Genomic DNA, 15862 nt, shown 5'->3' on the forward strand with positions numbered 1-15862 from the left:
TCTAGAACAGTGTTCATATATAAATATTTGTATTTATTTAAGTTGTTTATTCTGCGCATTTGCAATCAAATGATTTTTGTTTTTTGAACAAATCGTCATAATATTACATTCCCAAGTGAATCCAAAATCAAAAGTTTTCTCAACAACAGAGGATTATAACTGGAATGTTACAAGAAAAGCCTAAAAATGCTATACAATCTGCAATCGTATTTGCAGTTCTTTTGAGCAAGCTGAAGACACAGGCCTGGAATAACTCAATCTGTCTATGAATGTGTTTCACCAAGGCGTCAATTTCCCAATAGACATCATGTTTCCTTGTGAGAGATTCGCACAATGTTTAGGATAAGTTTCTGTAGTCCCATATCCTGAGCAAGGCTAATGGATTCTAGCAGGGCTAGTGTTTCTCCTACCAGGGGAGAAGTGCTATTACTGCTTGCTGTCTTGCATTGTATAATTTCACTTCTGTGATTCTGCAGAGTGCAACATAGCATACTGATTGTGACTTATGATTTGATGCAGTATCAGAATTGAATTTGAGTGATCCTTGAGGAGGAGGTTGCCACTTACTATTTCTTTAATTGCTGGTAGGGCTCTGCCTGTGCTGGAGGACATGCATCCTGTAGCAGGCTGAGCTCTTGAATCCAATCCATCTTCTGATGTGATTAATTGTTGTTCTTTGTTGGAAGCAGATTCTTTGCAGCTAAGTTTTAATCTTTGGCTGCGCCTTTGGTCTCCAAATTGATTTCCAAAATTTATCATGTGCTGTCTTAGAAGGACATGGGTTCAAGTTATTGGCTTCACCTTCTTTTTTAATTATAAAGGGGAATAGGCTGATTCAATTGTGTATGCTCCTCTCGTCATAATGCTATACCCAGGAATCTTCTCCTATGTGGCCTAAAGTAGCTGCATTTGACAATGCAGTGTTTGTCATGCGTGATGGAAACATAGTCCCGTTCATTCATTGATCTCCAGTTGTAAAATCCATTGGGTAAAGTTTTCTTGACCTCCACTAGTCGCATTGTAACGCCCCAAAAATCTAATACATATCATGAAGGAATCGTAATTATATATTCAACAATTGCAAAATATGACAATCTATTATACCGCCAACTAAAAATTTGTTGTATAATCATCATTGTTACACATTTCAGTACCTGCATTGCCTAAAACGACTTTGCATCAACCAGTAACTTTCTTGCATTTTCTTGGCTAAGCATCAGTTACCGATGCTTAAAAAGAGGATACCTGCTCTGCCACCCTACTCAACGCCACATAATAATCAGAGAATGGTTTTCACAACAACGTAAACAGCCATAGGTAATAATATAAATCTGCAAATAATCCATTCACAAATGGCTTAATGCGATCCTGCACCACTTCTAGCTGCAAAAAGATTCATAAATTACCTTTCGACTTTGTCCTATTTGACATCAGAGTAAAGAAGAGTGTATCTGGTGTTTGGCATATTGAGCAAAAAGTGAGAAACTCGGAAATGGTGTTCATTCTGCATCAGTTAATTAATTGGCATGTAATTTACAATTTTTTTTTGTAGTATGCTCATTAATATTTCAATTATAATTTTCTATATTATTAGATAAATATGAATAAAATTTGAGAGCCATGATATTGGTTATTTTTTTAATGATTAATGATAATAAAAGAAAAAAATATCAGACTGAATGTTATGAGCTGGTGGTTTGTCAAACTCATTAACTATATCATGTCAAACTCCATTGTTATGACAGGCATGCAAATCTAAGGCACACACGCAAATCGCACAATCACATACACTATTAAAAAGAGAAGAAGAATAATACGGGATTTAATGTAGTTCAATCATAAAGTCTATGTCCACGGGTGAAATAGGAGAAAAAGTTCCCTATCAATCAAAACTTTCAAACCCTAACCCCAATGTGTTTCCCGAATATCTCACAACTCTACCGCAAAATGTAGAATATTACAATATTTATACTTATACTGGTCCATACCGCGGGGGCATTGCCTCCGCACGCCCAAGGAGATCAACAGTAGGCTTCAAGCCCGGGCCTATTGGCCCGTGCTCTCTACCACCATAGATCTCATTTTTTATCCCAATCGAGTTGCAGTGCAAAACTTTTAGATCATGTCACAATTTGGGTCCTTGAAAAAATATATTTCAAAATTCAAAGCCACAAAAATAACATCCATATTTCCTTCCCACTGAATTCTTAGCTTAAAAAAATGAAAGTACTGCCATGCAAGAGAGTTTCTCTATTTTATTCTCTTAATAGAAAAAATAAATAACGATGGTTGTATTGATCCCCAGACGACAGAATCATAGTAATCTTTTCTTATCTATTCATATATATACATATAGTCCAATTTCCTACATCTTCCTTGCATTAATTCTCCAAGATTATTTAATTTAATTTAATTTAATTGCAAAATTATTACAATTAAGATGGTATATACATGTATCTTATTTCAGAGAAATATGTTTGTCAATTAGCTCGAGCTGTCTCTTTTCTCTACAAAATATTAATATGTAACTAACTTTTTTTAAAGCAAAAAAGTAACTAACTTATCATTTATCCTATTGAGACAATTTGTGATTATTTTATTTTTATTAAAATAAATTTATTTTATAAGTAACTAAATACTATTAAATGAAGTAATGATAAAATTAACAATTTGTAAATAAAATGAATAAAAAATAAAATAATTGAAGAGTATCGTTCCCACGATAAATTATGCTTAGGTACTAAACTATGGTTGTTTTGATTATTTAGATTAATGAAGATTTATAGAAGAACTAAATTAACTAAATACAACAATTTAAATAGAAAATAAAGAAAATAAGTAATGGTTAATATAAATAAATTCTTAAACTAAGTAAAATTGTACTAAACTAGCAATGGGTACATAAGAACAGAGGTCAATTAATAGTAAAAGTGATTCCAGAGTTAGGGTTCATGCTTTAAACCAAATGAGATTTGGTTAGGTTCATTCAATTTTTAAAAAAATTCATGGTTTGAAGGTAGCTAATTCTAATTTCCTTTGATTTCTTTCTAAGGCAAACCAAAGAATGTTTTAAGAAAACCAAACCTTACTCTTATACGATATTTGATTTACCCAAAATTTATTAGGAACTTTAATCAATCAATAAATCCTCTCAATCCCTAGTTCATTCCTAACACTAGATAATTAAGTTCAAAACCATGATTATCTATAAATGATTTTCACCTTCCTTCAACCAAAGATTAAAAATTATACCCAATTGGATCCAACACTAGGCAAGCCAATAAAGTACACAAGGAATGAATAAAAACTCATAAATGTTATAAATCTGAATAAAATTCATCCAAATATACAGATTAATTCAAAACATTACAATCCAACTCTGAAATTGACATATGCATTTCATGTAGTCATTTAGGTTAGATTTATAGTTATTTTATTCTTTTATTAGTTAATTCTAGTTAATTTCATTAGTTATTTAATTAATCCTTCATATTTGTTAATTTTGGGCTAATTTGTAATTTTGTTTTTGTTTTGTAGATAAAATGATATTTTTGAGAGACCAAAAAGTAATTGTACAAGTAAAGAGTAAATTCTAAGTCCAAAAGTGCTAAAAATGAAGCCTAAAAATTGAAATTTTTAATGGCTACTGAAATTTGCATGATGCGTCCCAACCGCAAGTGCACGGGTCGTACAAGTAGTATAGAAAAATATCGATCCCACGAGGAGTTGTGTTAATGATTGAATTTTCGATATAAAAGTTGACTAAATTGAAGTATTTATGAAATTAAAATAATGAATTAATGGGTAATGGAGTATGAAATCTAAATGTGCAAATTTAATATTCTATTCAACAATGTATTAATTAAACTAAGATTTGCATCAAATAGAAATAAGCAAGTTCAAATATGGCAATATTTAAAATGGCAAATGATTAAATTTGATTAGAAATTAACAATGGTAAAAAGGCGATTCCGGAGTTCGGGATTTCATATTCGAGCTATTTTGGGATTTTAAATTGGTTGTCCAATCTTATGAAACTTATGAGTTTTAAGGAGATTAATCCTTAAATCCTTTGAATTCCCTTTCGAGTGAGACAAAGAGTGCCTTAATCAAACTAATCCTACTTTCGTGGACTTAGAATTAATTAAGACCCATTAAGTTCTTTAATTAATCTGTTAATCCTCTTAATCCTTAGCCTATTTCTAGGTCTAAGTTAATTAAGTCCAATTTCCTGATTATCTATCACAAGGTCTTCTCCTTTCGGTGCTTCAACCATGGATTAAGAACATTACTCAATGGGATCCTACATTAAGCATGTCATTAAGCATACAAGAAATAAATAAAACTCATTAAGACCACAAAATATGGATTACCCAATCAAAATCCACAAAATATCTCAAATATTACAACTCTTACTCCAGAATCAAAAGTAAACTACTCACTATCCATAATGCTTACAAGCTATGATGAGTTTAAATGGAAATAAAGCTTTAATCTAAGCTAAGAAGTAAGAAATTAAACACTAGAAATGTAGAAAAGTGTAAAGAAAGAAAGAAATCTGCAAATCTTAGTTAAAAAAATGGTGTGGAAGGTGAAGATGGCTCTTCAAATTCTGCTCAGCCCCTCTCCTTTTCTTCTTTGCTCCTTGCCCCTTCTAAAATGAGAAAATGGGACTATATATAGCATTTTTCTGACATGGAGCCCTAAAATAGTATGTTCTAGGAGGAATACATTAAGGGAATCTTACTTGACTCATTAATGAACTCTTTATGGATGCATAAGTGGTGCATAAGTTATGCGATCCCTTATGCGATTTTAGCTGATTAGGTCACTTATGCGAAGCTGCATGACTTGGTGCATAGGTTATGCACAATTTCGTGAATCTGCATAAGGGAGGTGAGAATGTGCATAAGCTATGCAGTCTCCTTATGCACATTTCGGCTGGTTCTGGAACAGTGTTCTTCCTCCTTATGCAGAACTGCATAGCTTATGCGCAAGTTATGCATGATTTGGTCTATGCATATTTTAGCTTGAAAACTTGCTTTTGGCATCTTTTTGCTGTAGAAGACACTCCTCAATGGCAAAATTCTCTTTAGTCCTTCAAAAACACCATTTTTCCTACAAAACAAAGCAAAAATTACAAATTAATCCAAAGTTGACAATTATGGAAAACTAACTAAATAACTAATGAAATTAGCTAAAAATGACTAATAACCAAATAAAATGATTGTGAAATTAGACCTAAATGACTATGCAAAATATGTGCATCAAATACCCCAAACTCAAGTTTTTGCTTGTCCTCAAGCAAACTTTAAAATGTGGTGCAAAGTTTTTAAGGGTGCCTTATCCAAAGAGTTATGAAAATCACTCATTAAGGTAACTTAACACACCTTTAGCCATACCAACAATCCATATACCCATCCTTCAAAATGCAAAGAATTTAATGCTTATCCAAGCTTTCACCGCTTAGCCATCAAGTCAATTATCATTCAAATCCCCAAACCAACCAATCAAAAGAGAGAGTCATGCTCAAAAGGAATTCTAGAACAATCAATAGTCAAAGTGTCTCCATATGGAATGATGGAATTGAATGAATGAATGAATAATTTTTCAATCCCATAGGCAAATTCCCTACTCCTATCTCCACTAATGTAGCTAGTACTATCAAGAGATCAAAGGTCTTTTTAGGGATGTAGTGGGGCCATGGGGTTCAAAATGAGACTAAGAAGAAAGATAGGTAAAAAGGATTCAAAGCATGAGAATATTTTCAATTTTGAAACATAAGGTACACTTTATTATATATTTTTTTCTTTTTCTCTTTTTTTTTATATGGGAGAGAAGAATACACAATGAGGATTGTCAAGTGCTAGCATAGTTTACAAAACACATAAAAATGGAGGGACATTTTGATACTTTAACTTGTATTTTGTATTTTCTTTTGATGATTGTCCCTAAAAATGCCACCCCCAAACTCATTTCTTTTAATACTTTGGGTGGATTTCTTTCATTTTGAATGGCAATAGTAAAAAGCACATATACTAGCACTTTTACAAGGTGACAAGTATTTTTTCTCCCTTTTATTGTATTATTATTTTTTTTTATGTACCTAATATTATGAATAATTATTCTCATGAAAAGGGTTGGAGTGTTTGGTTCATTGGCTAGGTAGTAATAAGGGTTTCAAGAAAAATTAGGGACAAAAAGGCTCAAAGGGGTTTGCAAGGATAAATTTTAATTGGGAAAAAGGGCCAAAGGTTTAAAATGAGAAGGTTTAAATCAAAGAATGCCTAATCATCTCTCTTTTCAAGTACAAGCTGGTATTTTGCCTTGAAAGGTTTAGAAAATTTGTTCTAGGATTGGTGAGACATCATTTGACTACCTTATATCCAATAATTCCCTCTAAACACTTCCATCTCCAAATGACTAGTTGGGTGGCTTTTTGGCTAAGAAGATATAGGCAAGGGATAGACACTTCAAAACCTTGCACCTTTTAGGAAACTTTCAATCCACAAACCCAACTAAAAGGTGAGTCAAATCACTCTCATAGGCACATTTTCAATACTCAAGGGATTTGGCAAAAGATTTTAATGCATGGTGTATGATTCCTAAAATGAGTAATGCATGAACTAAATGGAGTAAGCCTATTTGTATGCAATTTGTACAATTTCTAAGTGATGTATAATGTGTGTATAAATGTGTAATGAATATGTATGTATGGATGTATATGTAAAATATTTACAATATATGTAAATGAAATGGGATGAGATGCTCTTATACTCAAAATGTGAAAAATAAAGCTAAAAATCAAAATGTGCACCCCCAAACTATAATTTAGACATTGTCCTCAATGTCTCATACTTTAGATATCCAAAACTCATAGCAAATTATATTGACCAGGAGTTGTAAAAATAAGAACAAAAAGAAAGAGTTACAGTATGAGAATTCAAGTTAAAGGGATGCATAAAAGTGCACAGGTTATGCGAGTTAAGTCTTGTCGAACATGTGCATAGGTAAGGTGCATAAGCCATGCGGTCTTGCATAAGAGGCAATAGATGTTGCATAGGCTATGCAGATGCTTGCATAAGGGAAATACAACTGTGCGATTCTGCAGTATAGCAGAAAGAGTTGCACAGCTATGCAAAGGTTATGCATGAGGAAATTCATAGCATGCAGTGTATACAAAAAAGTCTGCATGGGAATTTGCAAGGAAATGTACAACCAGCAGAAAAGTATGGAAATATAGGCAGTATGGGCAAATATGTACAAAAAGGCAATAAGTGAAATAAAAATCAAAGAAGACTAATGTAATAGCTATTCAATAAAACTTCAAAGGAAACAGAATTTAAAAGAAACTAATTTAGGACAAATCAACAAAATCCAAAACAAACTATAAATGTTTGAACATATTTACAAAGAACAGGTCCTACAAGATTGAACAAAAGTAAACTAAACACTAATCTATATCTATTGTTTTCCTTTGTCCAAGGATGTTGCTAAAGGTGGTGGCTGCTGTATTTGTCGAAATGATGGTGCAGAGGAGGTGAGGGAGGTGGGGGTGGCCTGCCCAGACAGATCATGAGTTGCTTCGCCATCTCCTTCAGTTCTTTCTGTTTGTCCCTGGTTTCCATGACAAGGTCAAATAGTTGATCATGACGATCCTTTAGTGTATCAAGACCATCAAGCTTCCTATCCACAAAGTAGATATCATCACTAAGCTGTCAAGGTAGGTGAATAAGGCTTTAGTGTTGAATGGAGGAGGTCTTGTGGATGAGGTAGGTTCATTTGTAGGAGGAATGGGTGAGCAGAGGTAGTGGAGTGTCTGAGTAGGGTGAGGGTGGGGTAGGTGTAGTAGGGTCTTGTGGGGTGGTGTGAAAGGTTGGGTTTCTGGTTGTGCAATTGGTTCAGTTTCTGCTGCAGGGTGGCCAGTGTCAAAATATGATAAATGGAACACTGTTTTGGTTAAGTGTGAAGCATCAAAATAGGAAGTGTCCTCAAGTGCTGGGATTGAGTGCTCTGCAGATTAAAGCCAAAATGCTTGGCTATGACAAGATAATGAGTCCACCCAAAACAATGTCACCAATGGATTTGGTGGCAATATGCACGACACATGTTCGCAAAGAAGTAACCTGGAGACAACCTAACTTTGTGAAATGCACACCATAACATAAATAGTTCAGATTTGCCCACAGCACCAGAACTAGTCCCTCTGCCCAATATGGTGCTAGCCATCAGCCTATGAATAAACCTAAGTGCTGGGTCAAGGATTTGGGATGTGTTGGACCTACCAGCAGAGAAGGTTTGAGGTTGGTTTGTTATGATTCTCCAAAATTGGGCAGATTCGGATGCCCTTGTTGGCTACCTCTACTCCAGTGTGTGGTACTCTAAAGAACCCATCAATTGCAAAACCAAAAATGCCATGAAATTGGTCTAATGATGACTCTCTATTTTGCCCCAAGCATCTAAATGTCATAATTGGCTTATGGTCTACATCATGCAAGTTGAGGGTAGCAGAGAATGAAGAAATAAACTCCAAAACTAGAATTGGATAAACTACCTCTTGCTTATGCACAAATTCTGTCCAACCCATACCACAAGAAATGCAACTACATTGTCAAATAAACCCAGATTGTAGAGCATCACAGATATATACCTAGTAGGTTGCACCCTTCTATCTTTGAGTCTTTTGAAAGCGGCTTTTTGAATTGTATCAGGGAGAGGCCAGGTTAGCTTTTATACAAATGGGGCTGCTGAAATTGTCTTTTTACTGGAAGAAGGTGTAGAGGCTGGAGCTTTTGGCTTTTTAGGAGGTGGCTCCGAAAATGGGGTGGGTGGGTCTTTGCGTTTGGACAGAGGAGGAGCAGAGGACATGGGTCGCACGGATTTGGACCTAATTTTGCGTTTGTATGTGGTTGGTGGAGGTGGTGGTGGTGTCGTTTGTGGTGGAGGATTGGAAGGGGGTGTATCAAGACAATGGAGAGACTTGAGAGGAGAGGCGGGCGTGAATGTGGAGGGGAATCCATGGCCGATTGGAGAAGAGATAGGGGAAATGAAAATGTAGGGGATTTAGGGTTTTGTGATGAGAGCTGGTGGAGAAGATGGGAGAGAGCAGCGAGAATGCCGGAAAGAATGAAAGTTGAAGGGCGGTCGTGGGGTTCAAGAGTCGGGAAGTGGAGGTGGTGGGAATGTTCTTTCTTTGAAAATGTATTTGAATCTGGTTGGAGGAGACTGCATAAGGGGAATATGTTTTATGCATAACTGTGCACTCTTTTGTACATGTTTCAAAAGGATTTAAATTTCAGAGAAATGCTTATGCACAAGTGCATAGGTTATGCATCGCCCTTATGCATGTTTGGTGACCACTGAAATGGTGAGGAGCGAAGTCATGCGGAGTGCATAAGTTATGCACTCCTTATGCATCTCTCGGCAAGAATGGTTTTTCGAAAATTGGGTCATGCGGATGTGCATAAGCTATGCACTCGCTTATGCACTCGCGGCAATTTTTTGAATTTGGGTTGGTGGTCATGCAGATGTGCATAAGCTATGCACTCTGCTTATGCACTCTGCGGCAGGTTTTGAAATTCAGAATTTTGGTTATGCAGAAGTGCATAGGCTATGCACATTGCTTATGCAGGTCTCGGCAAGGTTGTATTTTTGGAGTTCTTGGTTATGCGGAAGTGCATAACTTATGCACCTTCCTTATGCACCCCTCGGCAAGAATGATTTTTCTGGGTTTCTGGTCATGCGTATGCATAGGTTATGCACTCGCTTATGCAACCTTTGGCGTAATTGATTTTTGGTTATGCAGAAGTGCATAAGTCATGCACTCACCTTATGCAAGCTTCGGCAGAGAGAGAAAATGAAGGAATTGAAGTTATGCAGAAGTGCATAAGTCATGCACTCACCTTATGCAAGTTTTAACAGATATGAAATTTGACAAAATGAGGTTATGCAGAGTTGCATAAGCTATGCACTCTCCTTATGCACTTGCAATAAAGGTGAAAAATGGCAAGAATTTTGGTTATGCAGGATCGCATAAGCTATGCAGTTGCTTATGCGCAATTCAACAAAATCAAGAATGCAATAGAACATGAATTGCAAGTGTGAAAAATACCCGAGAATGATGAAATATAATTCTAGGAAACACATACCATGAGAAATTTTCATCAAAAACACATCAATATATTCAAAGTTCATCAAAAGTGCATCACACAAGCATGTAAAATGGATTTTACGTAAAAGACCTTTGAGAGCTATGCCATTTTGACTCAAATTCTGCAAATCAACATTCAGTACATAAAACTCCATAAAAAAAAATCTGTATGAAGTTGCATCTAACCACACATGATGAAATGAAGTCTCCAAGATTTGCCAAGAAAAATGCAACATTTCTACCTTGAATCCTACAACCCCAAAGGAGCTCGAAGCGCAAAAATGACTCACTTACCACCATAATATCATTTGAAGCACAAATATTAGAAAATTATTCACCCAACCTCACCAAAAACACAAGTGATCTGCTGCAGATTCTATTTTTCTGCTCTGCAGAATGTACTTAGTTTTCCTTTGCAATAACCAGATTGCAGCTTTCAGCAGTTCACCAACCTTCCTCCATTTAAATACATCCAGCCTCATCAAAAACATAAGCCATTTTGCTGCAGAATGTACATTCCTCTGCATAAACGGTGCGGCTCCCACAAAGTTATGCAAGAAAAACTTATCGATTCTTTTGAAGGACAAAAATTTTTTTCAAGTTAAGAATTACTTTCCCAACAGTTCACCAGCCTTTCTTCGATGAATTACATCTACAAGAGACAAAATTTAACAATGTCAAAAATTGAATTTGGGGAGATTTAAGATAAAAACAAAATTAATGAAAATGAAAGTAAATCAACAAAAGCAAAATAAAAGGACTTGGGATGCCTCCCAAGAGAGCTAATTTATAGTCCTTAGCTGGACTCTTCATGAATTTTCTTGAAAAGAGGTGAGGGATTGGAGAGCTTGTAACACTTGCTCCTAGTATTGGGTCTCGGTTATGTAATGTTTCAATCTATGCCCATTGACCTTAAAATTCCCAGTTTTCACTCCAAATTTCTATTGCTCCATAAGGAAAACCTTAGAAACTCTATATGGACCAGTCCACCTTGACTTGAGTTTTCCAGGAACAATTTCAATCTTGAGTTGAACAACAAAACTGAATCACCTTCTTTGAATTCCTTTTTCCTCAGATGCTTATCATGCCAAACTTTAGTTCTTTCTTTATAAATACGGGCACTTTCATAAGCATCCATCCTCAATTCCTCAAGCTCATTAAGTTGTAACAACCTTTTCTCACCAGCTTGCTTAAGATCAAAATTCAAGGTTTGAATGGCCCAATATGCTCTATGTTCTAGCTCCACAGGTAAATGACAAGACTTACCATACACCAACCTAAAGGGAGTAGTTCCTATAGGGGTTTTGTAGGCAGTCCTATATGCCCATAAAGCATCATCTAGTTTGATAGACCAATCTTTCCTAGAATTGTTCACTGTTTTCTCCAAAATATGCTTGAGCTCTCTGTTAGAAATTTCAACTTGTCCTGAAGTTTGAGGATGGTATGGAGTAGCTATCTTGTGCACTACACCATACTTCCTCATTAAGCTCTCAAATTGCTTATTACAAAAATGGGAACCCCCATCACTAATTATAGCCCTAGGAGCTCCAAATCTGCTCAAGACAAATTTCTTCAAAAATTTTACTACCACTCTAGCATCATTAGTTGGAGTTGCAATAGCTTCCACCCACTTTGACACATAGTCAACCCCAACTAAGATGTATCTATTACCATATGAAGGAGGGAATGGCCCCATAAAATCTATTCCCAAACATCAAATAATTCCACTTCAAGAATATTATTTAGGGGCATTTGATCTCTTTTTGACAAATTTCCACTCCTTTGACATTTATCACAATCCAACACAAATTTCCTCACATCCTTAAAAAGATTTGGCCAAAAGAAACCAGCTTGCAAAATTTTACTAGCTGTCTTAGAGATGCCAAAATGTCCTCCATAATCAGAAGCATGGCAATGATGCAAAATACTCTGGATTTCCTCTTCAGGAATACATCTTCTAATTAGACCATCACAACACCTCCTAAAGAGTAAAGGGTCATCCCATCTATAAAACTTCACCTCATGCAAGAACTTTTTCTTTTGTTGCCATGTCATACCTAGAGGTAAAACTCCACAAGATAGATAATTCACAAAGTCTGCATACCAAGGTAGTTTAGCAACAAGAGAGAAAAGTTGGTCATCCAAGAAAAACTCATCAATAGGGATTTCATCCAATTCTTCACCATCCAATTTCAACCTACTAAGATTATCAGCAACTACATTTTCAGCTCCCTTCTTATCTCTAATCTCCAAATCAAACTCTTGTAGCATCAGAATCCACCTAATGAGCCTCGGTTTGGCCTCCTTTTTACGGAGCAAATACCTGATGGCTGCATGATCTGAAAATATAACTACCTTTGAGTCAATAATGTAAGGTCTGAACTTTTCCAATGCAAAGACAATTGCCAAAAATTCCTTTTCAGTTGTTGCATAATTTGTTTGAGCCTCATCCAGTGTTCTACTAGCATAATAAATAGCATAAGCCTTTTTGTCCTTTCTTTGACCAAGAACAGCCCCAATTGCATAGTTGCTAGCATCACACATAATTTCAAAAGGTAGGCTCCAATCAGGTGGTTGCATGATTGGTGCAGTGATGAGCTTGCTTCAACTCGCAAAAGGCATCCAAACACTCTGTGTCAAATTCAAATGGTGTGTCATTACTTAACAAATTAGACAAAGGTTTAGCTATTTTAGAAAAATCCTTAATAAAGCGTCTGTAGAACCCGGCATGTCCTAGGAAACTTCGAATTCCCTTGACATTGGTAGGAGGAGCCATCTTCTCTATCACTTCAACTTTGGCTTTATCAACCTCTATTCATCTGTTAGACACCAAATGTCCAAGCACTATCCCTTCCTGAACCATGAAATGACACTTTTCCCAGTTTAACACAAGGTCAGTATCTGCACATCGCTGCAAAATTTTAGAAAGGTTAGCCAAGCATATATCAAATGAAGATCCATAAACAGAAAAATCGTCCATAAAAACCTCCATTATGTCTTCAATGAAATCTGAGAAGATTGCCATCATGCACCTCTGAAAAGTGGCTGGTGCATTACACAACCCAAATGGCATCCTTCTATAAGCAAAGGTTCCATATGGACAAGTAAAAGTGGTTTTCTCTTGATCATTTGGATGGATAGGGATTTGAAAAAAACCTGAATATCCATCTAAATAGCAAAAGTAAGAATGCCTAGCTAGTCTTTCCAACATTTGATCAATGAAGGGAAGTGGAAAATGATCTTTTCTAGTGGCAACATTTAATTTTCTGTAATCTATGCACATTCGCCAACTAGTCACTGTTCTGGTGGGAATTAATTCATTATTTTCATTTTTGACCACTGTCATTCCACCCTTTTTTGGGACAACATGTACTGGGCTCACCCAAGTACTGTCTGAGATGGGATATATGATCCCTGCATCAAGCAACTTCAAAATTTCCTTTTTAACAACTTCTTTCATATTTGGGTTTAACCTCCTTTGATGTTCAATAGATGGTTTACAATTTTCTTCCAAACGATTCTATGCATGCAAAAGTGTGGGCTTATTCCTTAATGTCATCTATGGTGTATCCCAAAACTTTCCTAAATTGTCTCAACACTCTTAACAACTTATCAACTTCTAAAGTACTCAAGTTTGCATTTACAATTACTGGATAAGTGTTATTAGTGCCAAGAAATTCATACCTGAGCTGAGAAGGAAGTTGCTTAAGTTCTACCTTAGGTGCATCTTCTTCTTTGAATGATGATTGCTTAAATTCGCTTTTCCTTTTGTGTGAGTTGAAAACCGGAGCGAGAAATGAATGGTGGACTTCCTCTAAGTGTTGAGTATATGCAGCTACATGAGGGTTGTCATAGTCTATGCCTCCTCCATGAACCAAACAATTTTCAAGTGGATCTTACGGATATTTCTTTCTCAAGTGTTCTTCAACCACTCATCAATGATATCAACTCTCAAGCAAGTATCGACTTGAATGATGCTTCTTCATAGAGTTATTAATATTGAAAATTAATTGCTCTTCACCAACCCTAAGAGTAAGCTTTTCTCCTTTCACATCAATCAATGCTCTATTTGTAGCTAGAAAGGGTCTCCCCAATATAATTGGAATATTGGAATCTTCCTCCATGTCCAAGATGACAAAGTCAGTGTATATAGAACTTTCCAACCTTCAGGCACATTCTCCAAAATCCCTTCAGGATACTTGATTGTTCTGTCAGCTAACTGAAGAGAAATGTGGGTTGGCTTTAGATCTCCCATGTTGAGCTTCTCATAGATAGAAAGGGGCATAAGGCTAACACTGGCCCCTAAATCACATAGAGCTTTTGTAGAACAAGACTCTCCAATGTGGCATGGAATTGAAAAACTCCCTGGATCCTTAAGCTTTGGAGGAAGTTTCCTTTGGAGGATAGCACTACATTCTTACATCAAAGCTATAGTTTCATCATCTTCAAGTTTTCTCTTGTTTGAGAGAATTTCTTTCAAGAATTTTGCATAAGAGGGCATTTGTGAAAGAGCATCAACAAAGGCACATTTATGTAAAGTTTCTTCAAAACCTCTAAGAACTTCCCAAATTGCCTATCAAGCTTGGCTTTGTGAAATCTTTGTGGAAAGGGAAGTTGTGGCTTGTAGGGCTCAGGAGGTATATATTTCTCTTCTTTTTCTTCAAATTTCTCCTTACATTTTTCTGCACTTTCTTGTTTTTCACTCTCATCAGTTCCTTTTTCATTTTCTCTCTTCTCACTGATTTCACTCTTCTCATCATTTATATCTTTACCACTTCTTAAAGTAATATCTTGACTATGCTCTCTTGGATTTTCTGGTTGACTTGGAAGCTTTCCAAAAGATTTGGCACTTGAGGAAGATGCTTGTTGTGCAATCTGGTTTTCGGCGATACATTGTGTGTTTGCATTTGTTCCACCTTGCTTTCACCTCTCTCATCTCCTCATCATGCTTATTTTGGTTGGCAAGAATCATTGCAATAAAGCTTGATGGTGGAATTTCGTTCTTCTTTGTTTTGGTGGAGGGTTCATATTTTTCTGCTGAAAATTGGGCAATGGTTGCCTATTTTGTCGATATGGTACTTGACTCTGCTGTTGTGGTTGAAAATTCTGATTTTGAACTTGATTTTGCTGATTGCCCCATGAAAAGTTGGGATGATTCATCCAATTTGGATTGTAAGTTTGAGAATAAGGATTCCCCATTTGCTTGTTTCCATAATTACCAACATATCTTGCTTGTTCTCCATAATCTACTCCACGGTGGTAGTTTCCTGCATAAGCCACTTGTTGTGAACTTCCGGTGATGATGTTGAACTAACCAACATACTCAAATCTTCCATCTTCTTAGCAAGGACATTTGTAAGTGCATCAAATTTTGCATTAATCATGTTGAATGGATCAAGATCATATATTCCAAAGACTTGCCTTTTACGAGTTGAGTGGTCCTCTTGGACTACTCCAAAGATGAGTATTCTTTGAAATTTTCTCTAATAACTCATAAGCTTCATCTTCATGCTTTATAATAAATTCTCCTCTGTTTGAGCATCAATAATTCCTCGATTGCAGGAGTGACATTTGTGTAGAAATTACGATTTATCATCCATTTTGGAATGGCATGATGTGGGCATAATCTCTCTAATTCCTTCCATCTCATCCATGATTCATAGAGAGTTTCATCTTCTCTTGGTCCGAAAGTCGTCATTTGATTCTCACTCT

At 35.9% G+C, this 15862-nt stretch overlaps 1 non-coding gene across 1 annotated transcript; it reads left to right on the forward strand.

Moving 5' to 3' along the window:
* Positions 1 to 15756: 15756 nt before the first annotated feature.
* On the forward strand, positions 15757 to 15862 carry LOC131179616 (small nucleolar RNA R71). Its single transcript, XR_009148507.1, has one exon. It is a non-coding gene; the product is annotated as a small nucleolar RNA R71 (small nucleolar RNA).

The sequence above is a fragment of the Hevea brasiliensis genome, chromosome 4 (genome assembly GCF_030052815.1).
Source record: "Hevea brasiliensis isolate MT/VB/25A 57/8 chromosome 4, ASM3005281v1, whole genome shotgun sequence".
NCBI classification, from domain to species: Eukaryota; Viridiplantae; Streptophyta; class Magnoliopsida; order Malpighiales; family Euphorbiaceae; genus Hevea; species Hevea brasiliensis.